Consider the following 24,642-nt stretch of genomic DNA (forward strand, 5'->3'; position numbering starts at 1 on the left):
GATTTTGGAGCCCAGAAAAATAAAGTCTGACACTGTTTCCACTGTTTCCCCATCTATTTCCCATGAAGTGGTGGGACCGGATGCCATGATCTTCGTTTTCTGAATGTTGAGCTTTAAGCCAACTTTTTCACTCTCCACTTTCACTTTCATCAAGAGGCTTTTTAGTTCCTCTTCACTTTCTGCCATAAGGGTGGTGTCATCTGCATATCTGAGGTTATTGATATTTCTCCCGGCAATCTTGATTCCAGTTTATGTTTCTTCCAGTCCGGCATTTCTCATGATGTACTCTGCATAAAATTTAGATAATCAGGGTGACAATATATAGCCTTTTCCAATTTTGAACCAGTCCATTGTTCTATGTCCAACTGCTGCTTCTTGTCCTGCCTACAGGACAAGATAATGTGGTCTGGTATTTCCATCTATTTAAGAATATTTCATGGTTTGTTATGATCCACAGAGCCAAAGGCTTTATCATAGTCAATGAAGCAGAAGTAGAGGTTTTTTGGAATTCCCTTGCTTTTTCTATGATCCAGCCTAAGCTGTCCATTTGATCTCTGGTTCTTCTGCCTTTTCTAAATCCAGCTTGTACATCTGAAAGTTCTTAGTTCACTTAATGCTGAAGCCTAGTCTGAAGGATTTTGAGCATAATCTTGCTAGCCTGTGAAATGAGTGCAACTGTATGGTAATTTGAACATCCTTTGGCATTGCCTTTCTTTGGGATTGGAATGAAAACTGACCTTTTCCAGTCTGAGTTTACAAATTTGCTGGCATAATGAGTGCAGCACTTTAACAGCATCATCTTTTAGAAGGCATAGACTTAGATTACTGTGATGTTGAACAGTTTGCCTTGGAAATGAACTGAGATCATTCTGTCATTTTTGAGACTGCAACCAAGTACTGCATTTCAGACTCTTTTGTTGACTATAGGGTTACTCCATTCCTACTAAGGAATTCTTGCCCACAGAAGTAGATATACAAAATGCATAAGGTGGCCCAAGATATAAGACTGTAAGCAACACTGCTGTCCTCCCAGGTTGATAAGGCAAAGATTTTATGCCTTTCCTGGTCTTTACTATTGCTGTTTCTCCCCCTTGGCTGTTGATTTACAATTAACAAAAATGGCTTACCCATTGTTGCATCACTCTGAAGCAATATAATTTAAGTGTGCAACTTAAGCACACTGTAATCATAAGCTTTAATAATCAGTCTATGGCTTTGTCGGTGGATTAACTTGTGCTTTGTACTGATATAGTAGTAGTTTAATTTTAAACACTGAATATTATGACCATGTTTTCTAAGAGTTCAGATAATGAAAATTTATAATACCGATTTCAGCATGACCCAGACATCACTAAAAAAGACTTTTTATTGGGAGCATGGTTGCTTTATAATGTTGTGTTAGTTTCTGCTGTACAGCAAAGTGAGTCAGTTATACTTACACATATTTTAGTTTTCCTTTCCGATTAGGTCACCACAGATCATTGAGTAAAGTTCCCCATGATATACGCAGGTTTTCATTAGCTGTCTATTTTATACATAGTAGTGTACGTATGTCCATCCCAACCTCCCAGTTTGTCCCAACTACCCGCTCTCCCCCACCCCCCACCCCCACCCTTCTCCCCTTGGTAACTATAAGTTTGTTCTCTGTAGCTATGATTCAAAGACTCTTATTTTAATATTTCAATATATAAAAACATATTCACATCTGGATTAGGGAAGTAAATAACTAAAACAGTGCAAACTGCAAAACACGTAAAAAAAAGAATTTGGGGTTGGATATGGTGGAAGAGAATGAAAGCACATAGGAAAAATTAAACTTAAAATTCAAGGATGAGACAGGGAAATACTTCTAAGTAAATAAAAGGATTTTTGTTTTTTGGGTTTTGTTTGTTTGTTTGTTCTGGTCTCCCAAAAAGACACCAATGCTGAGTTGAAAATAGTAGCTATTGAATTAGACAGATCACTCCTAAAAGTAACCTAGGTAGCAGTGAAGAAATCTGTCAATAGGCCCACAGTGCCCTCAACATGAGACACACCTCTCACCTGGTTGGGGTTGCCTACCAGGTGTTTAATAACCGAAATATAGAGGGTTAAAAGGCCCAGAGGCAAATCCACCTACTAGTTGTGAGGCAGAAAGTAGATGGGCCCCCTACCCACCAGGGTAAAGCGATTGGAGATTCATTCCCTATGGATGAAACTCCAAGAAGAGAATAGCAGGACAATCAAGGGAGAAGGCTTGGCCCTGCCCAGATCAATTACTTTCATTCTTGAAGTCAGGAGATCTCCCTGACCACAAATGCACAGAAAGGCCCCTTGGGGGCCAAAGGGGAGTTATGTCAAGGGATGTTCTACCAGATGCCTTTCGGTAAAATCCATCTTGGTTAAAAGATGCATGCACACATGGGAGGATCCTGAGATATACCAAATATGGACTGTGAACCAGGCAAATCAAAATGATTGGTCAAAGGAGAACGAAAGAAATGCCCATAAATATGATTCAAACTGTCACAAGGTCATGACTCAGCAACTCTCTCTCCCTGAGTCTGGCTTTGTGTCTGTCCACATGTACTGTACTCTTTCCTCTTAATAAATACTTCACTTGTTTTACTACTTTCCATCTTTGTAGGAATTCTTTTCTGCAAGGCTGAAGGCCAGGGCCCTTGTCACTGACCACTGATCTAGTGGTTAGGATCTGTTACTTTCACTGCTGCGACCCAGTTTCAATTTCCGGCTAGGAACCCAAGCCCCGCTCCAAGCCATTGCATGTCGAGGCCACCCGAGATCAGTTGTTGCCCTTCAGTGTTAACCAGGTGGGAAGGGAATCTGGACTAAGTGCCCATGGAGATTCTCAACATGGTGAGTAGCCCCCTCCGCCTCCATTAAGGGATAGCAAGTCAAGGAAACTAGTACATGATCAGTGCCACATGTAAACAAGAAGGACACTGGAAAGGAAAATCCCCTCAGCGCCCCCAAAGGGGGATAGAAATGGCAGATCCCAGCCACTACCCTCAAATGCAGGTGGTCCAAATATATGAAGAATGATGGGGCCAGGGGCTCCTAAGTCGGCACTCCAACTGACCCCTTAGAAGCTCCATCTGAGACTGGCCATAGAGGGAAAGTCTGTTGAATTCTTAGTCGATACTGGTGCCACCAGTGTTCTCATGTTTAAACACCAGATAAGGCAAACTCAGTTACAAGAGTTGTAAAATTATCAGAGTATCAGGGAAGGCCCAAGAACAGGCTCCCACAGAGTCATTAAAATGCAAACTGGACAAATACACTCTCACCCATTTCTTCCTATACATCCCCAAATGTCCTATATCCCTGATAGGAAGGGAGATTCACCTAATGGGAGACAAACTGGAGACTGGCATTCCCCTAGACAGTGGGCACAAGATGTAAATGTTAATGGCTGAGGACAAACTTCTCTGGACAGATCTAAACAATTAAATCAAACTGCTAAGGAATGGTCTCTTTGCCTATAGGCAGTAGCAGCTACTGGCTAAAGGAGGTTGAGAAGTTAAATGTTTTGACAGTCAATCATCATATGAAATCCACACTGGTTTCAAGCGTTAATAAGCCCCAAGGGAAAAGAATGGGCTTCCCAAATGGCTCAGTGGCAAAGAATCTGCCTGCCAATGCAGGAGACACCCCTGGATCAGGAAGATCCCCTGGAGGAGGAAGTGGTAACCCACTCCAGTATTCATGCTGGTAAAAATCCCATGCACAGAGAAGCCTGGTGGGCTACAGTCCATAGGGTTGCAAAAAGTTGAACATGACTGAAATTGTTATTACCCAGAAGGTCAATTCAAGTCCAGGCTACATTTTTGGACAACTCAGTGATTACTATAAAAACTTGGGAATTCCTTGGCAATCCAGTGGTTACGACTCAGCACTTTCACTGAGGCATGGCGTGGCAGAAAGTAACAAAAATCTGTCAAACTTGCTGTACACTAAATCCTGTCATCTAACCACCTACAGAAATAGGGCCCTTGAACATGAGGCCCTTGAACAGTCTATCCCAATTGCCTTAACCTAGGAAGTGAGTCTCTCCTGAATGCTGAAGAGGATGGGTGTGGAGGGGAAAAGGCTAGTGGGATATGCGGTAACCTCCCAGACCCAAATCATAGAACCAAGAGACCTATGCCCAGGGACTTTGGCCCAAAAGGTGGAGCTGACAGCCCTTACCTAAAACTTAGAGATCAAGACAGAGATCTTAAATATTTACACAGATTCCTGATATGCATATGCCATCCTACCCAGACATGGAGCTATTTGGAGGAGAAGAGTTACGCTTACTGCAGAGAATAAACAGGCAGTACATGTCTTAAGCATATTAAAGCAGTGAAAAGTGAAAGTGAAAGTATAGTCACTCAGTCGTGTCCGACTCTTTGTGACCCTATCAACTGTAGCCTACAAGGCTCCTCCATCCATGGGATTTTCCAGGTAAGAGTACTGGAGTGGGTTGCCATTTCCTTCTCCAGAGGATCTTCCTGACCCAGGTCTCCCACATTGTAGGCAGACGCTTTACTGTCTAAGCCACCAGGGAAGTCTCTATTGAAGCAGTACAGTTCTTATAAGTACAACTCTCATAAGTAGTACAGCTTCCAAAAAAGGTAGCAATGATTCATTGTTGGAGTCACCAAAAGGAGGATGCAGAGGTAATAATGGTGTATATAACAACATGGTAGACATAACTGCCAAAGTGAAAGTCGCTCAGTTGTCTGACTCTTTGTGACCCCATGGACTATACAGTCCATGGAATTCTCCAGACCAGAATACTGGAGTGGGTAGCCTTTCCCTTTTCCAGAACTGCCAAAAAGGGTGGACCTAGAACCAGCAACTTGGCAACTAACCCACATACTTTGAAGGTCAGATCCATTCAATTATTCCCTAATCTACACAGAAAAGAATTACACAAAGCCCCAAAACGGGGCTTCAGTAGGGATTTGGAGAGCCATGGGTGGCTAGTTAATGCCCTAAACTGTAGCTCGCCAAGCCATCAGGGAGGACCATTAAGGATCTCACTATGGGAAGGAAGTCCTGCAGCTGCTGCTGCTAAGTCGCTTCAGTCGTGTCCGACTCTGTGCGACCCCATAGACAGCAGTCCACCAGGCTCCCCCGTCCCTGGGATTCTCCAGGCAAGAACACTAGAGTGGGTTGCCATTTCCTTCAATGCATGAAAGTGAAAAGTGAAAGTGAACTCACTCAGTCGTGTCGGACTCAGCGACCCCATGGACTGCAGCCTACCAGGCTCCTCCGTCCATGGGATTCCCCAGGCAAGAGCACTGGAGTGGGGTCCCATCATCCTCTCCAGAAGGAAGTCCTATATATCAATTATTAGCTGGTTGACATCATGGAGACCCCAGCCATGAAAAACATAATCAGTTGGGTAGTTGACATTTGCCCCATTAGCACAATAAATAACTCCCACACCAGAGGCCCCAGAGGCCCCCAAAGAAGACCTGTTCAAACCAGAGGGACATGCCCTAGAGAACACTGGCAGATTGATTTCATTGTCATGCTAAGAGTACCAGGCAATTTCAGATATAAGCATTCCCCTCTAGAACTGAAAGGAAAGCTGAAATGACTAAGGCATTACTAAAATAAAGAATCCCCAGGATTGGGCTCCTAGGAGCCCTACAAAATGATAATAATTCAGCATTTGTGTCTCAAGTGATGAAGGGGATAATGTGATAGTGGACCTTATACTCATCAGGGAAAGCAGAGAGATCCAATCAAACCTTGAAATGGTCCTTAGCAAGCAAACTATGCCAGCAAACTCAAGAAAACTGGATTAAGGCGCTTCTGATTGCTTTGATCCACATATGGTTAGTTCCAGGTAGGGATAAGTTAAACAAGTGCATTTGAACTCATGTATGATAGACCCATTCCCCAAGTCCAAGAAGGGACACCTAACCCCCTTGGAATGAAACAACTCAAGTTCTCCAGGTAGAAGAAACCATGAAAGGTCTCACAGAATATGGTAACCAGGAGGACCACACACACTGACCTGGCCCTATACCCCTTTGGGCCAGGAAACTGGGTGTACGTGGAAAACCAGAAGCCCACAAGAACAGCTCACTCCTAAGTGGAAGGGACCCCAGAGTGATCCATTCTTCCTTGAAGTTGTAGGGGAATAACTTTGTGGGTACATCACACTTGAATGAAGACGGATCTCGAGCCCCAGCCTCCAGAGAAATAACCCAAGACAACAGAACCAACTGCCCCCATTCCCTCACCCCCAAAAATGACCCTTGTGAACCTCTCTCCAACCTGAAACTCCTTTTCTGAAAAATGGCAAAAGATAAGTTAATCCTATATGCCAAGCAACAGGGATTTTAGGACAACTGGATTGCCCTTGATTATCATTTAGCTGACCAAAGAGTCTGTGAGAGGGTCAAAATGTCATGTTGCTTTTACATCAATATAAGTGGCCTAATCGAAGAAAGTGTAGACAGGCTACTAGAAAACCAACTTGGCTAACAAAAGCCATAGGCTTCCTTGATGGTAAAGAATATGCCTGCTGATGCAGGAGATGAGGGCTCAGTCCCTGGGTTAGGAAGACTTCCTGAAAAACAAAATGGCAATGCACTCCAGTATTCATATCCTGGAAAATTCCATGGACAGGGAAGCTGGGCAGGGAGGGCGGGGAACGGGTGCATGGAGGGAGCTACAGTCCGTGGGGTGGCGAAAGAATCAGAGATGACTTAGTGACCAAACAACAGCAACAAAACAAGCCCTCACCTACATTTCCTGGGCCTCTTAATAAACTGTCCTCTTGCTGACATTTGGGCCATCTATTTTAAATTGTCTGCTGTCCTCGGTCTCTAAAAGATTAGAATCTATAAAACTTCAACTGGCGGTCGCTCAGGAATACGAACAGTCAGGGCTGAAGCTCGTTAACAATATGACATATCTCAAGGCAGCACAGATGCTCTGCTCTTCCACACGGAAGACAAAAGCCAAACTCAGCAACAGTTACAGAAATCAGACCATCCATCGCCCCTTAGCTCCCCTCAAGCATGAGGAGAAAGTAAAAAGACAGAGAAGGGATTTGCCACCAGTAAAGGCTGCTAGGGTCCCTGGGAAAAATAAAAGAGAATCTAAGCTGTAAGTTCTAACCTCTTCTTTTGTGCTTAATCTAGTTTCCCTTACCTGTATAGGACACTCTGCAGAGGCCTTGCACCGAACCCATCGCATTACAGCTCTTGGTGCGGAACCGCTACGCTGAACCCCAACTCCGCCTGTGGTGAGCAGAAGCCTGCACAGGCCCTGCAACTCAAGATGGCGGCAGCAGACTACAACAGGCCTGCACGTGTCCCCGGAGAACTGCTCCAGACTCGCGAGAACTCACCTAAGCTCCGAGAACACCGCTGGACTGCAGGCCGCCCCTCCCACCACTGACAAGAACCGCAGAAAGCAGCACCGTTAATGGTCTTTCCTGGAGAACTGTGCTCCACGTGTGCCCTACAATACCAGGTTGAACCTCTCCATTCTTCCGTGAAAGAATGGAGCGGTGCAACCAGGTGCTTCCTTTACTTCTGAAGTGGACCTTCTTGCTGCTGTCTCCAAAGGACTGGTAACACATCTTGATTAATATTGAACTGCCCTGAAGAGGAAAACTTTCTCCAAGCATTCTCAAATTTTTCTCTTTAAATATTACTCAGGCGAGTTAGCGCTTGGTCATCATATTTGTGTAATCAATATAAATTTGTGTGTGTATGTTCTTAGCGATTATCCCACTCGCTCAGTACTAACTTCAACCATTGTTAGCTTCTATTTGCAGGCATTTTAAGGAAGCCTCTAAAATGTATCTCTCATTTTGTAACTTCATACTCACAGGCCCACAACGAAAGGCCTTGGACTCAAACTCAAATTCCAGAGTTAAGTCCTCAAATTTCTAGTGAAATGTGATCATTCCGGGAGAATTCTTAAAATAGAGTAAGTCCGCGAGGTTGCCAGGGCACTGCGCGTGTGTCTTGTTCCGGGGAGACTCAGGCGCGGAAGCAGGCTGAAAAGAGACAGAACTAGCCGGGACCACCCCTCAGGCGCCCCCTGGCCTCTCGTTGCGCATGTGCAGCACGGCAGCGCGGGCGTTCTGGGAGATGTAGTTTGCAGTTGGAGGAAACTTGCTCTAGAGATCCCCGCGCGTGGCGGCTTCTTCTGTGCCTGTGTGCCCTCCAGGTCCTGATGATCGTGGCCCCCAGACAGGACTGAGTCAAGAGGGGTCAAGCTGCTCACTTAGCTGGCCTTCCTCGGGGCTGGAGGTTGAGCTGTGTGGAGAAAGATGTCATGGGTGTGAGGGAGCCGTGGTGAACAATGGGGCTCAGCCAGGCTTTGGGGTAGAGGCATGGACCTATTGCAGGAAGGGAGACCCCTTCCAGGACCCAAAACTGGGCTCTTGTCTAACACTCGGAAATGAATTGTTCAAAGAGACACATATGCTAACAAAGCAAGAGATTTTATTGAGAAAGGGCTCCCGGGTGGAGAGCAGTAGTTTAAGGGAACCCATGAGAACAGCTCTGCCATGTGACTCTGCAGTCTCGGGTTTTATGGTGATGGGATTAGTTTCCAGGTTGTCTTTAGCCAATCATTCTAACTCAGAGTCCTTCCTGGTGGTGCAAGCCTTGTTCAGCCAAGATGGGTGCCAGCAAGGATTCTGGGAGGTGGTCGGAACATATGTTGTCTCCTTTTGACCTTTCTTGAACTCTTCCGGTTGGTGGTGGCTTATTAGTTCAGTGTTCATTACCAGGACCTTTCCCAGCCCGAGTTCGTGAGTCCCAGGTGAGTGGGCTCCTGGGATTGGGAGATATGGGAGCTCTGCAGGTGTGGCACCCCAGAGAGCAACCTGTGGTAGCCAGGGCACACAAATGTTTGACTCCATGTTGAGAAGCGCACTCAGGGATGTGAAAAGAAAACCAAGCTTTACTGAATGTCTGAAATGTTGCTGGTGGAGTTGTTCAGTCAGTGAGTCCTACTGGCAAATTTGTCAGTAAGTTAAGACAAATTTGGCCTTGGAGTACAGAATGAAGCAGGGCAATGGCTAATAGAGTTTTGCCAAGAGAACACACTGGTCATAGCAAACACCCTCTTCCAACAACAAGAGAAGACTCTACACATGGACATCACCAGATGGTCAATATCAAAATCAGATTGATTATATTCTTTGCAGCCAAAGATGGAGAAGCTCTATACAGTTAGCAAAAATGAGACCGGGAGCTGACTGCGGCTCAGATCTTGAACTCCTTATTGCCAAATTCAGACTTAAATTGAAGAAAGTAGGGAAAACCACTAGACCATTCAGGTATGACCTAAATCAAATCCCTTATGATTATACAGTGGAAGTGACAAATAGATTCAGGGCTTAGATCTGATAGTGCCTAATGAACTATGGACGGAGGTTCATGACATTGTACAGGAGACAGGGATCAAGACCATTCTCAAGAAAAAGAAATGCAAAAAAGCAAAATGGCTGTCTGAGGAGGCCTTCCAAATAGCTGTGAAAAGAAGTGAAGTGAAAAGCAAAGGAGAAAAGGAAAGATATACCCATTTGAATGCAGAGTTCCAAAGAATAGCAAGGAGAGATAAGAAAACCTCCCTCAGTGATCAGTGCAAAGAAATAGAGGAAAACAATAGAATGAGAAATACTAGAGATCGCTTCAAGAAAATCAGAGATACCATGGGAACATTTCAGGCAAAGATGGGCTGAATAAAGGACAGAAATGGTATGGACCTAACAGAAGCAGAAGATATTAAGAAGAGATGGCAAAAATACACAGAAGAACTATACAAAAAAGATCTTCACAACCCAGATAATCACGATGGTATAATCACTCACCTAGAGCCAGACATCATGGAATGCAAAGTCACGTGGGCCTTAGGAAGCATCACTACGAACAAAGCTAAGGGAGGGGATGGAATTCCAGTGTGCTATTTCAAATCCTGAAATATGATGCTGTGAAAGTGCTGCACTCAATATGCCAGCAAATTTGGAAAACTCAGCAGTGGCCACAGGATGGAAAAGGTCAGTTTTCATTCCAATCCCAAAGAAAGGCAATACCAAAGAATGCTCAGACTACCACACAATTGCATTCATCTCACACCCTAGTAAAATAATGCTTAAAATTCTCCAAGCCAGGCTTCAGCAGTACCTGAACTGTGAACTTCCACATGTTCAAGCTAGTTTTAGAAAAGGCAGAGGAACCAGAGATCAAATTGCCAATATCCACTAGATCATCAAAAAAGCAAGAAAGTTCCAGAAAAACATCTATTTCTGCTTTACTGACTATACCAAAGCCTTTGACTGTGTGGATCACCACAAACTGTGGAAGAGATGGGAATACCAGACCACCTGACCTGCCTCTTGAGAAATCTGTATGCAGGCTGGGAAGCAATAGTTAGAACTGGACATGGAACAATGGAACAACAGACTGTTTCCGAATAGGGAAAGGAGTACGTTAAGGCCGCATATTGTTACCTTGCTTATTTAACTTGTATGCAGAGTACATCAAGAGAAATGGTGGGCTGGATGAAGCACGAGCTGGAATCAAGATTGCTGGGAGAAATATCAATAACCTCAGATATGCAAATAATACCACCCTTATGGCAGAAAGCAAAAAACTAAAGAGCCTGTTGATGAAAGTGAAAGAGGAGAGTGAAAAAGTTGGCTTAAAGATCAACATTCAGAAAACTAAGACCACAACATCTGGTCCCATCACTTCATGGCAAATAGATGAGGAAACAATGGAAGCAGTGACAGACTTTATTTGGAGGGCGGCTCCAAAATCACTGCAGATGATGACTGCAACCATGAAATTAAAAGACGCTTACTGCTTGGAAGAAAAGCTATGACTGACCTAGACAGCATATTAAAAAGCAGAGACATTACTTTGCCAACAAAGGTCCATCTAGTCAAGGCTATGGTTTTTCCAGTAGTCATGTATGGATGTGAGAGTTGGACTATAAAGAAAGCTGAGCACCAAGAATTGATGCTTTTGAACTGTGATGTTGGAGAAGACTCTTGAGAGTCCCTTGGACTGCAAGGAGATCCAACCAGTCCATCCTAAAGGAAATCAGTCCTGAATATTCATTGGAAGGATGATGCTGAAGCTGAAACTCCAATGCTTTGGCCACCTGGTGCAAAGAACTGACTCATTTGAAAAGATCCTGAATTTGGGAAAGATTGAAGGCAGGAGGAGAAGGGGACGATGGAGGATAAGATGGTTGGATGGCATCACCGACTCAGTGGACATGAGTTTAAGTAAACTCCAGGAGTTGGTGATGGACAAGGAGGCCTGGCGTGCTGCAGTCCATGGGTTTGCAAAGAGTCGGACATGACTGAGTAACTGAACTGAACTGAAGTCCTGTTGGATTCTTTGCGACCCCATGGATGCCAAGCTTCCCTGTCCTTCACTATCTCTCAGAGTTTACTCAAACTCTTGTCCACTGAGTCAGTGATGTCATCCAACCATCTCATCCTCTTGCCACCTTCTCCTCCTGCCCTCTATTTTCCCAGCATCAGAGTCTTTTCCAATGAGTCAGCCCTCCCCATCCAGTGGCCAAAGGATTGGAGCTTCAGCATCAGCCTTTCCAGTTAATATTCAGGATTGATTTCCTTTAGAATTGACTAGTTTGATCTCCTTGCTGTGGAAGGGACTCCCAAGAATCTTCTCCAGTACCACAATTCTATTCCATGCTCAGCCTTCTTTATGGTCCAACTTTCATCCATACATGACCACTGGAAAACCATAATTTTGACTAGAGGGACCTTTGTGGCAAAGTGATATCTCTGCTTTTTAATATGCTGTCTAGGCTTGTCATGGCTTTTCTTCCAAGGAGCAAGGGTATTTTAATTTTGTGGCTGCAGTCACAGTCTGCAGTGATTTTGGAGCCCAGGAAAATATTGTTTCCATTTTTTACCCCATCTATTTGCCATGAAGTGATGGGACCAGATACAAGTGGAGTGCTACCTGCCTTACCAATGCTGTCTAGCCTTAACTCCACAGCAACCCGTAAGTCAGTTTTTTAAACTATGGGTTGAAACCCAGTACAACAGTAAGAGGGATGAAATCTTTGTTAAGACTAATATTTTTTATTTGCCAGTTCTTTTTAAAAGTTGGGTTAAAATTTAAATGTAACTCACAGAGAATAAAACGTAAAATTTGTTGTATACTATGCCATCAAAATGCAAGACATTTTAATATCCCCAGAAAGTTCTGCCCCTTTCCAATCAATCCTTTCCCCCACATGCTGAGAAACAACCAGTTTTCCAATTTGTATCTTTATAGGTTAATTTTGCCTTTCTGGAACATCGTATAAATGGAATCTTGTATGTGACCATTTTAAAAAATAAAATACTGTAAAGTATCACATATGTATCCCATGTGATAAGCATTGTTTTATGAAACATATTGTGTGTGTGAGGTCACTCAGTCGTGTCTGACTCTGCGACCCCGTGGACTGTAGACCACCAGGCTCCTCTGTCCATGGGAGTCTCCAGGCAAGAATACTGGAGTGGGTTGCCATTTTGTTCTCTAGGGGATCTTCCCGACCCAGGTCTCCCGCTTGGCAGGCAGACACTTTAACCTGTGAGCCACCAGAAGATTCATGAAACATATTACAGCTACATATATATTTTTTTCAATGACTAACATCTATGAGCCAAACCCTCTTCCTGGTTCTGGGGATACAACATTAATCAGACAAAAACCCTTACCTTTATGAAATTTTACTTTTAGTAAGTAGTCAATAAACAGTAAGCACAATATGTCAGTAAGTTACATAGTATAGTAGAGGTGATGCATGGTACACAAAGAAAAAGTAGATGGGGTAAGGGAAGTGGGGAGAGGGTTAAGTTTAGATTAGGTAGGCAGGGAGGCCTCCTTGATCTTTGAGGAAAGTCTTAATGAAATAGTGGAAGTGTGCTGGGCAGAGGGAACAGTTAGCATGAATGTGTGCACCCACATACATTCCTACTTTAAATTAGGTTGTTTTGTAATGGCACCCCACTCCAGTACTCTTGCCTGGAAAATCCCATGGACGGAGGAGCCTGGTAGGCTGCAGTCCATGGGGTCGCTAGGAGTCGGACACGACTGAGCGACTTCACTTTCACTTTTCATGCATTGGAGAAGGAAATGGCAAGCCACTCCAGTGTTCTTGCCTGGAGAATCCCAGGGACGGGGGAGCCTGGTGGGCTGGCGTCTATGGGGTCACACAGAGTCGGACACGACTGAAGCGACTTAGCAGCAGTAGCAGCAGCATTTGTTACCTTAATTTTTTAAAAGGGGGAAGGGATAAAGTAACTAGTACAACACAGGTATTATTTCCAGTTTAACTGAGGCTCAGTAAGGTGAAGTGACTTGTCCAAGGTCAAATAGCCAGCAGGTAAATCCTAGCCCAGATATTTGTCTTCAACTCTCCTATTTCTTAAAACATCTCCCAATCTAAAACACAGCATTTGACTGAACTCTGCTCCTCCTCAGCTGAAACCACAGGGACCTGCACCTCAGTTTTCCTGGGGAACATTCCAGAGAGACTGCTGAATGAATCTCACCATGTGTACACCGTATTTCCAAGACTACTAATGTCCTTGCCAGTTCCTGGGTCCTGCTGAGAACCTGATACTGTGCATCCTACCTTCAAACTCTAGCCTGTCTCTGTTCCTATAGCCCTGGTTAGAGGCCACAGAAGGCATGACTAGAGGGTCAGAGAAGGTGTACTGATGTTGATGTATACTCAACCACCATTTACATTTTGATAAATATTTGGCAACATCATTTTTGATGATTACAAATTTATTTGGGGGTATATATCTATTTGTTTAATCAGTTCTTTAATTTGTTCCAACTTTCAGTTTGTTAAAAAGTGCTACAACAAATATTCTTGTAGCTAAATCTTAGTGCAAATCTATGGTTTTCTCTCAGTGAGGTCTGGAGGATCCAGGGGACATTCTCCCACAGTGGCTTCTTCAACCCTGTGTGTGGGTTGTCGTGGTCACCTGTGTCAGGGTTTATTTACTTATCTAGGACATGCTGCATGGCTTGCAGGATCTTAGTTCCCCAGCTAGAGACTGAACTCGGGCCAGAGCAGTGCAAGTGCCGAGTCCTGACCATTGGACTGCCAGGGAATTCCCTATTTTTTTTTTTCCTTTCTTTTAATGAAGTATGAATTGTAATGAAACATAGGGCATCCTAAAGAACTCTAAAGTATAAAATAAACTTTTTTCCTGTTATTTTCTTTTGCAAACATAAAGGACTTCTGCTACTTCTTGATCAATGATAGAGTATGTAAATGTATTGTTATTTACATAAAGTATATAAATATGAGATAGATATCATGGGAGAGTGAGCAAAAGAAAACAGCCATGGCCTCTTATAACACTTATTATAATTTAAATAGTTGTTTTGGGGGGCTAAATTACCCATTCTTACAACTGTTAATTGTCCCCCTAAATCCATACGTTGAAGCCCTAACCCCACAGTGCCTCACAATGTGACTGCATATAAAGAACTCCCATTGAAAAGAAAAATAACTCAGTTTAAAAATAGACATAGGATCTGAAGAGACATTATTTCAAACAAAATATACAAATGACAAATAAGCACATGAAAAGATGCTGAACATCATTAGCCATCAGGGAAATACAAATCAAAACCCCAGTGAAATACCATCTCATACCCACAAAGACAGCTGTAATTGGAAAGATGGACAACAGTAACTGTTGGAAAGGATGTATAGACACTGGAAACACTCATACTCTACAATGCTGATAGAAATGCAAAATGGTGCAGCTGCTTTGGAAAACTTTGAAATGTACTCTTTAAATAGGTGAATTATATGTATGTGAATTAAATCTCAATAAAGCTGTTATATAAAAACAAAGGCAAGATATGAGCACTGAGTATGCTTGCTGCTATTGGAGTGTCCGTTTGTGGCCCTCCCAGCTGAGAGAGCAAAGAAACATATATGTTTATATTAACCCATGCATATAAGCATACCTATACATCTCTCTATATGCACTCATCTGAGTCTGCATTAAGCTAAACATCATTTCATACTGACATCTCCAGATCTAATCCAATATCATGTAGGTCATTCTAGCCTTCCCCACTAGCTTAACAGTAATTTCTCACTCCTGGCTTTCACCATCTGCCCTTCATTTATTTAATTATTCGGTTCCAAAATACATGTGTAGCAGCTTCAGGACGACTAATCTGAATGCCTGTGGAAAGCAAGTTCAGCAACCAGAGTACAGTGCTTGTCTGTAGTTTACTTGACTCTAGTCTCACTTCACTCATTTCCCAAGATAACTGGGTCAATCCCTTTTCCTCTCACCTTGTATGGTGAGGTTATTTCATAAATGTATCATACACTTTATTTTATCAAAGTTTAAATTCCATTATGAGATTCCCTCTACTGCATAAATTATTTCTTTAAATTGAACATAATGTTCAAGGTTTTTGCTGTAAAGTTTCTATGGGTTTTGACAATTTCATAGTGCCATGTATATCCATCATTATAGTATCATGATATTAATATTAAGTATGGTATTAATATAATACATGAATAATTAATAGCATGATACAAAATAGTTTAACACCCTAAAAAACCACTGTGCTTCACCTATTCAACTCTCTCCCCCTCTCTTAACATCCCTGAAAACCACTGATGTTTTCACTCACTGTATAGTTTTTCCTTTTTCATAATGTCATACAAATGGAATCATGCAGCAGCAAGTTGCCTTTTCAGAATGACTTCTTTCATTTAATAATATGCATTTAAGAGTCATAAGCAATTATCCTTCAATTAAAAAACAAATTTTAAAAAGTCATAAGTTTTTGTGAAAACAAGCTCATTTCTTTTTGTCACTGGATAACACTCCATTGTATGGATGTGCCTGTCATTTTTAATAGACTTGATTCTTTAGAACAAATTCAGGTTCACAGCAAAACTGAAAAGAAAGTACAGAGTTTCCCTACATAGGCACAGCATCCAATAGTATTAACATCCTACCAGAGTGGTACATTTATTACAATTGATAAAGCTACATGAGCACATTATAATCACTCAAAAGTCCATAGTTTCTATAATGGTTGACTCTTGCTGCTGTATATTCTACAGGTTTCTACAAATGTATAATGACATGTATCTACCATTATGACATCATACAGAATATATTTACCCACCTATAAAATTGTTTATTCTCTGCCATTGCTTCTCTCCCTCCCCCTAACCCCTTGCAACCACTGATCTTTATTACTGCTTCCATAGTTTCACCTTTTCCAGAATGTTATATAGTTGGAATCATACAGTATATGGGAGAAGGCAATGGCAACCCACTCCAGTGTTCTTGCCTGGAAAATCCCATGGACAGAGGAGCCTGGTGGGGTCGCACAAGTCGGACACAACTGAAGTGACTTAGCAGCATACAGTATAGCCTTTTCAGATTGGCTTCTTTCACTAAGCAATATACACTGAAGTTCCTTCCATGTCTTTTCAAGACTTGACAGGTCATTTCTTTTTAGAGCTGAATAATATTCCATCATCTGGATGTGCCATTTCTCTTCAGTTCTTAGTTTATTTATCATATATTGGTGTTGAATTTTGTTGAATACATTTTTTGCCTCATATCTTGATCTCATAGTTTTTCTGATTTAGTCTGTTAATAGGATGAATTACATTGATTCATGAATGTTGGACCACCCTTGCATTCTGGGAATGAGCTGTACAAGATTTCCCAGGCTTGCAGATATTATCTTGGTTTCTCAGTGTTTTGGACATAAGCAAAAGGCAGGAGGACACTGTGTCATAAACTCTGGAGAGTAGCCTAATTCTGCTGCTTGTACACGTCTGTGACTTAGAACTCTGAGATCACACTTCCTGTTTAATGGGGAATGAGGTTCTGTTTGCAATGAAGACACCAAGCACCTACACTTCAGCTTGCCTCGTATTTTCATGGCTCCCTAAATGGCTGTTCTCCTCCAAGTCACTGAATGTAACTGTCAGTTTTGACATTCACTTACCCTCTGGTACTATTAGAATCAGCTTTTATCATTCAAGTTTAAAAGTTTCTGTCTTTGGACAGCCGCGAAGGTAGTATGGCTCAACGGTTAAGAGCACAAGTTTGGTCCTTGCTTCAGATTTTTTCAGGTGTATGTGTAACAGTGGAATTGTTGGATCATGTGGTAATTCTGCGTTTCATTTTTTGAGGAACCACCATACCGTTTTCCACAGTAACTGATGACCTACAGTTTTAAGTTCATATTTTTCTAATATAGCAGAAGGAAAAAGAAAAGAGAACAACCAGAAGTAAAATTGACCTTCCCCCATGGAGCCAGATATATACACTTTGGTTGAAGACTAAAAGTAGTTTTGTCCCTTTCACTGATATAAGAGTATTACTTCTTATATCGTTTACATTTTAAGTACTAACTAACAAAAAACTTAAAAAGTACAGTCTTCGTATGTTCTGGCTATCCATTAGGTGGTCCTTGGGTGCTGAATCATTGAAAATTCCTGGGTAAAATGCTGAACAAATGTGTATGCAACTTATTTGCAACCTCTTCCAGGAACCTTCCCCGCCCCTGAACCCCTGGGAGGCTCTTTCTGTCCCCGGAGCTCCAAAAGTGCTCCTGGTCTCCAACACTTACCACATTGGTCCCCTTTCACGCTCTGGTGCTCCCCCAGTCTAGACTAGAGCCTCAGAGGATACACTTACTCACCAGTCAGTGTCTCCAGCAAGGCCTGGATGGTTTTGGCATTTTGTCTTTGGCTGTATGTCTGGCTGGTGCTGGGAACAAAGGGTCAGTTTCAGGACTTCAGATCAGCCTGGCCAAGAACAGTGGATACACAGCCCCCATCGGCCCACTTCTGAGAGGCTCCCAGAACTCCAGCCTAAGATCCTTTATTCCCCTTGGATTTCCATTCCACCCTTTCCTGTCTGGGCTGTCTGCACGCAGCAGGCCCAGGGAGCACATATTGATCTGTTTTCATTTATCTTGGGATCCCCTTATCAATGGGATTCTCTGGTAGCTCAGCTGGTAAAGAGTCTGCCTGCAATGTGGGAGACTTAGTTTGATCCCTTGGTTGAGAAGATCCCCTGGAGAAGGGTTTGGCTACTCACTCCAGTATTCTGGCCAGGAGAATTCCATGGACTGTATAGTCCATGGGGTCGCAGGATTTGGACTTTCACTGCCTCTCAATGGGATTCACATACTTGTTAACTTGGGGTTAACTTGTTAACTTGTTAACTTGTTAACATGGGGTTAACTCCAGGTGAACCCCAAGTGAAAAACAACTGAATTTCACTATCCAACATAAGCACTATTAACATTTAATGTATGTGTGTAGACACAAAATTGTACAACGTTTATATGTTAATAATTTAAGTTTTACTTGGAAGTGTCCCCTAGACATCTATTTCATTATATTCAAATGGCTAGATTATTTCCCTTTGTATGGTGTGCGTGCGTGCTAAGTTGCTTTAGTCGTGTCCAACTCTGTGCAGTCCTATGGACTGTAGCCTTCCAGGCTCCTCTGTCTATGGGATTCTCCAGGCAAGAATACTGGAGTGGGTTGCCATGTCCTTCTCCATGGGATCTTCCCAACCCAGGGGTCAAACTTGGGTCTCTTACATCTCCTGCATTGGGAGGTGGGTTCTTTACCACTAGGGCCACCTCCTATTGGAAGGCCTGGTTGGTTTTCAGGTTTTCAACGATATAAACATTGCTGAGATAAACTCTGGCTCCCAGATTCTTTACAGACTCATAGAATGCAATCTGAATTTTTTCCACAAGGGGGAGGCCAGCTACTCTGAGAAGGCAAACTAAGATTCAAAAAACAACTAGAAAGTTCTTACTATTTTGCTTTTGGGATGGGTTGGGGGATGTGGTTATGTGGTACACAGAAGCTCACCCCAACCTTGTGAGGCTGGTAGTAGTATTTTCCTCATTTTATCCATAAGGAAACTGGGGGATGTGTATGGATTCTCACCAACCAGTGAGTGCCAAGGTAGAATCCAAAGCTGTCTTCTAATTCCATATAAGTGGCTCTCTTTCCTTCTCAGCACCTCCAAATGGAGAACAGTGTGTTATTCTCCTTACATTCAGTTCAGTTCTAGGCACTGTGCTGGGGACACTCTGAGGCATGCAGAAATAAATTAGAGGATCCCTGACCCTCAGGAGGTCATTATCAAGTGTGAAGACAGACTTAGAAATGGAATGGCTAAATGTCCACTCGAATAGGGAGAGCCCTGGAAGGTGGGAAAGTCCATTTGACGGTGAGACCAAGTACAGCTTTGTAAAAGAAGTGTGATGCCAGTAAGAGCTAAGGTTTATTTAGTATTTACTCGGTAGAACGCACTGTGCTTAGAGCTTCATATGTATCACCTAACTAAAAGTTCCCCACGGACCTGGACAGCATTAATGTTCTTTTTATAGGGAAGAAAATGGATGATTAGAGAGGTTAAGAAATTGGCTACTTGTGTCAGACCCCTGCAACCCAAATCCTTAATATTTATTTGGCAGGACCTAGAAGGATTGATAGACCCTTAATAGCCAGAGCTAGGAAAGAGACTTCTAGGAGAGGAAACAGAGAAACCAAGTCTTGGAGGCAAGAAATACGAGCACACTTGGGAATGCAAAAGGATCGGTGTGCCTAGAGTGTGAAAGAGGAGGGATCTGAAGAGATAAAAATTAGAGGGAGAAAACAGCCAGGTTGGAGAAGTCCATGAAGACTTCTTCAGTAGTCCAAGGAGATCCTACTGTGTTTTATACTGGGGGGAACCAACCAAAAGAGAATGACATCAACTGTGCTTTATTAAGATACATATGGTGTATTGCATAAGGGAACAAGGAGACTATTAGGGGATTTTTAAATAATCGTGGCCAAAGGTAACCAGAGGAGAAATGAGAACCAGAAGACATTACTGAGATTAACTCCACAAGATCTGACCTCTTATTAGACACTGGGGAGGAAAGAGAGAACCATGAACACAGTTTCCACCCTTGGACAACCGGGAGAATGTAGCATGTACACCAGCAGGGGCTGCTGTGGGGAGGGAAGGTCCCTTCCTGTATAGGTTTGAGGAACCTGAGGGACCTCTGGGTAGAGGGGAGTTAGGAGCAGGAAGCTGGTGATTTAAATGTGGTGCCCATGGACCAAAAGAAATGACTGGGAGTGGCCAGGGAAAATCCATACTTAAGATTCAGCAGGGGATGTTCATACCCTGATAACCTGCATTTCTACTGTCAGATTTCTGCCATAGAGAAATAAAATCACATGTGCACAAGAAAGTGTATGAAGGATGTTCACAGCATCATTGCTTGTAGCAGTGAAATGTGGAATGAGGGGAGGAATGAGTAAATAAGCCATAAAACAGCCACATTGTACAGTGGTTAAAAATTAAGTAGATAAAAAATGCTAACAAGGACAGATCTCTAGAACATACAGTGGGTGAGAAAAGCAAGTTGTAGCACAATAATAATGTGCAATTCTACTTATGAAAAAAAGAAGAAAAGAAGCCAAACCAAAAAATGTTGCCACATATATTTTAAAAGGTGTGTGGGGGTGTGTGTGCACACAGAGAAAATTCTGGAAGGATAAACATACCGTTAATTAAGCTGTAGGGGAAGAGTCATGATAAAAATGAAAAGCAAAAGGAGTGAAATGGGATTTTCAGCCTTAGTTGCCAAGTTTTAATTTTACAAGAATGCAGTTATAATGACATGAATAAAAATACCCAAACTAGGAAAACAAAATATATATAGATTCAGTGGGAATAAGAGAGAATGGAAGAAACAAGGACATAGTCCAAGGCTCTGGATAAAGCAATATTATTGAAAACACCAGGAGAAGTTTCTGAAAGTGCAAAGTGGAGAGGGGATCACGATTCTCACTGACTCTGCAGAGGCAACCGGCAGGATGAGACCTGTGAGCTCAGAGAGTTTTCAACACCTCGCAATTATAACCACAAGTTCCTGTGTCCCTGAAAGGTCACCATGTCCCACCACTAGCCTTGGAATGAGATGGTGTTTGTTCTGTTCTTTCCGGAGTTGTAAATATCCTATGACTTTTCATCCAATTCTTGTGTTTGCACATGCCCTCCCTTTCCCAGAAATTCCAGCATTCTTGGTGTTGTCATTCCAGTCCTCCAAGCTGCCCGTAAAATCCACTTCCTCCCCTTCTGATCCTGGCCAATTCTTGCCTCATCTCTGGTCTCCCATTCAAAATATTCCCACTCCTGGTTACTTATACGAACACTGTGGGAGGCCTTTTATGGAACTAAGAGTCACCTGGTGATAGATGAAGCTGAACATATAGAGGTGCTAAACTTAATTCCTCCAACAATCTAATAGGTATATATGATTACAACCCTAACTCCTTAGTGTGTGGTGGTAAGCATGTGGTGGGTGAGTGTTAAGACAAACTAGTTGAATGGGGGGCATAGAGTTTGGGGGGCTGGAGTGGAAGGGACTGGATGAGAGGATACCTTCTTAGGTGCTAGAGTGGGAGTTGGAGTTCAGTTGGAGGGAGTTCAATTTACCAAGTGCATTTATAGCCATGATTTCATTTGGTGTCATCACAGTGATCTAATGATGGGGATCATTAGGGGAAATAATGAGTCAAGCTTTAATTCCCTCAAAGTGGCAATCATTGGGTCGAAGCCTTTGGGGGCTTATTAACCCATCATGCTGCCTTGAGTGAGTCTGCAAGGGGGTGGATGCAGACCGAATGGGGGTTCTCCGTGGCTTCTTTTGGTACAGCTCTTCACTGATCATCAGGTTTCTAGCAGCTGCTCCTCCTAGTCTGGAAACATTTGGCCAGGCATCCTCTGCTCTCCAAGCCCGCCCATCCCAGGAGATAAGGCTAAGTGGCAGAAGAGCCAGTTTCCTGGGGTTAATAAATAGGCTGTTTATATCTAGAGGCAGTCACGGGGCAGGCACAGACAGGCTGGAAGGTCATGCTCCGGGTCAACGTGGAGGATTCTGATAAACATTCTCCCAGTGAGCCTTCTGAGATGCAAGAACAGCTCTGGGCTCATTGCCCTTGTAGAGTACCAAGGTCCCCACACCTCACTCCCTCCTCCTTTATCCTCCCTCTCTTCCTCTTTCCTGTCTTCTGTAATAGAGAGAACACACCCCATAACTTGGGGCAGGTAATCCATCCCTCTGAGTCCCAATTTCCTCCCATGTAATATGAGGGTAATGACAGGGCCTTCCATGTAAGAGGTACGGGAAGGTCCCCAGCCCTGTGTCTGGCACACACAGTGGGTATTTTTCCCCCTGCACCCCATCCTTTCCCCTAATCCTGGCCCCTGCCCTTTTCCCTTTCTAATATATTTTCCTGATTCGGTCCTGCCCTCACCTCCACCCCAGGCACTTCCACCCCCTCTGACTGTGCTTCTGGGTAGATGGGAGAGGCAGCCAAGCTTAGCCCTGAGGAGGGCTGACCACTGTGGGGCCAGTCTGGCCAGGCCAGCCTTGGCACTTACCACAAGGCCACACCCTAGCTTCTCTACTTTTAGTAAATAGCCCACAGGATTTGGGGGTGGAAGGAGGATGTAGAAAAGGAGAGGCCAAGATATTTTCCTCTTCAGTTTATTATTTATTGCCCTTGGTAGACTCTTCCAGTGGCTTAATGGTCAGAGATCATTGAGTAAGCTGCTGTGTGACTTTGAAGTTCCCATTCACTCTCTGGAGTCAGTGCAGTGTTGGGATAAAAGAGGAGAGTATCAGGCCCTGAAGCCAGATTGTCTGAGCTGGACCCTCATCTCCATCACTTACTGGCTTGGGTTACTAACCTCTCTATCCCTCACTTTCCTCGATTTTAAAATGGAATTTATATTATATGTGTTGTATAGGGTTGTTATGAGGATTAAATAAGTTAGTCTGTTTAAAACACTTAGAGCAGAGCCTAGCCCATAGCAGGCACTCAGTTAATCTTAGCTCAGCGATTCTGTGTAAATGGGGAAGTAAAACAGGGCTGTGTGCATGTGGGAAGAGCAGGACACCCTCTCAGGGTATTCCAAAGTCCTGAAACCCCACAGTCCGCCTCTGTGTTGACCTCTGAATAAGAACATTTCAGGAGCTTGTACACAAAGTACTTAACTGTCCCAGAGAGACCCTAGGAAACTGGACAAAGAATTTCAAAGCCAGATGGAGCCCTTAGAGATCATGTGGTCCAGCTTCTAATGGTTCTGAACAGGTAGGGAGGACCAGGGAGACTACAGGGACTGGTCTGAGATCACAGAGCCGTGCTGAGTTGTAGAATTGTGGATGGTGATTTGAGGGGGCAATGGGGTGGTCGGATGCTGAGGGTCAGAACCCCAGCCTCCATGCCCTCAAGGATGCTTGGTTCAGGCATGCACTGCATGGCTGGGATACTTGGGGTCATCACTGGCATCTTTAATAATGATGATAACCATGGGAATGGATCCCACACCCTGCACCAAATGTTTTCTCATGTATTCTCTCATCCACATAAAATCTCCATTTTACAAATGAGGAAAGATGTCTTTCTCAAATAGTTAGAAAAGGGCAGATCTGGGGTTTGAATATGCATTTCTCTGATGCCCAAATCAGCAAGATTCTTCTATGCTTCCCAGTGCCTAATTGGGAGCTTGAACCCACAGCTCCCAAAGACAAGGATCTTTGATTTGTCTGACAGAGCTGGCCAAGCAAATAACAGAAGTGGATGAGCCTGAACTACCAGCCATCTTTTCAGCCCCTGATCCACAAGCCACAAGAGAGCCCAAACCCTGTGTGAGAGAGGTGGATCCTTTCTTTCAGGGGCCCTGCCTTGATGCTGTCTGTTCCCACTAATTTTTTTTTTACAACTTTGAAAGATTATAATATATTCTCTGGAAAACATTCAGCAGTACAAAAGCCCTCCCTAAGCCCTCCTACCCTGTCAGAGGTCCATCACTGGTTGAATGATTCAGAAATTCTAGACCTCTGGAAAGGTCCCTGGTTGGTCCTGAGGGAACACAGGTAGATAGAGGAAAACCCTGCTCAATTAAAGTTCCTGATACCTGGAGAATTTTGAGGGCAGATCACTTCAAACTCAACCACGAGTCTCCCACATTTCTTGGACATTTGGGGGAGAAAGAGCTCTTCTCCAGGAAGTTTCTGCTGCATGCCAGGCTTGACATCCTTGAACATGATGGGGAGAAGCAGTAGCTGGTTTTGGAAGAGGTGAGAAAATAGGGCTTAGAACGTGGAGTGAAGCATCAGGACCTGACTCGCCCAGGCTTCATCCAGGGCAGGATTACAAACAGATGGAAAGTGGGAGGAGAAGCAGGCAGTGGGTAGCCTGAAAAAGAACTTCTACCTCTCAAAAACATAAAGTCTATACAGTAGCTGACATGAATTTGTCAATTTAACATTAAGAAGCACAAGAGCAGGGTAGGTGGCAGTGGGAATGTCTGTTAGTAGAGTCTAAGGACCTAAGACACTTGGAGTCCAAGGAACTAGGTGATCCCCAAGGATCCTTCTGGGCTGATAGTCTCATGAGGTTGAGAGATCAAAGCCTGGGAAGTAGGACAAGACCTGATTCTGACCCAGATGCCCTAAAATCTTTTGGAGTTCAATGTGAAGGCCAGGTTATTTCCCATGGATCACAGAGCCTTAAGGAAAAGGAACT

General features: G+C 43.4%; 1 protein-coding gene across 2 annotated transcripts in view; it reads right to left on the reverse strand.

The window, feature by feature from the left end:
* Positions 1–23,837, reverse strand: part of ZNF300 (zinc finger protein 300) — a 43,364-nt gene extending 19,527 nt beyond the window's left edge. For both annotated transcript variants that reach the window (XM_015472324.3, XM_059888795.1), the window contains exon 1: positions 7,159–23,837. The gene's annotated coding sequence lies outside the window, so the exon portion shown is untranslated. The remainder of the gene's footprint in view (positions 1–7,158) is intronic.
* Between the last annotated feature and the right edge of the window lie 805 nt (positions 23,838–24,642).

Source organism: Bos taurus, chromosome 7 (assembly GCF_002263795.3).
Source record: "Bos taurus isolate L1 Dominette 01449 registration number 42190680 breed Hereford chromosome 7, ARS-UCD2.0, whole genome shotgun sequence".
Lineage (NCBI taxonomy): Eukaryota > Metazoa > Chordata > Mammalia > Artiodactyla > Bovidae > Bos > Bos taurus.